Source organism: Penaeus monodon, chromosome 15 (assembly GCF_015228065.2).
Source record: "Penaeus monodon isolate SGIC_2016 chromosome 15, NSTDA_Pmon_1, whole genome shotgun sequence".
NCBI lineage: Eukaryota > Metazoa > Arthropoda > Malacostraca > Decapoda > Penaeidae > Penaeus > Penaeus monodon.
In genome coordinates, this window is record NC_051400.1 from 2,092,696 (window position 1) to 2,092,964 (window position 269).

The 269-nt window shown below is 33.1% G+C and overlaps 1 protein-coding gene across 1 annotated transcript in view; it reads right to left on the reverse strand.

Annotated features, from left to right (window-relative positions):
* The window catches only part of LOC119581631 (ras-related protein Rab-4B-like), a gene marked incomplete in the record, with an annotated part of 11,626 nt that overhangs the window by 3,991 nt on the left and 7,366 nt on the right, over nt 1-269 (reverse strand).

Here is a 269-nt window from a genome sequence, read left to right on the forward strand (position 1 = left end):
CAATTTATTCTTTTCTAAGCCCTTGTTGTAACTACAGTAATTAATTTCACTAAGTAAGCTCATATAAACTACATTCTTTAAGTCTTTGACTTGATATTCAAGGTATATCAAAAGTAAAAGGATAGTGATACATAGTATTACCATATATGTTGGACAAGTAGTACACTGCACTACATTAATGTATCTATACCCCACACAAGCACCTACACTTAAGTACTTGTCCATAAGTGGCATATTTACCAAACACACACACTTGCACTCTCTCTACC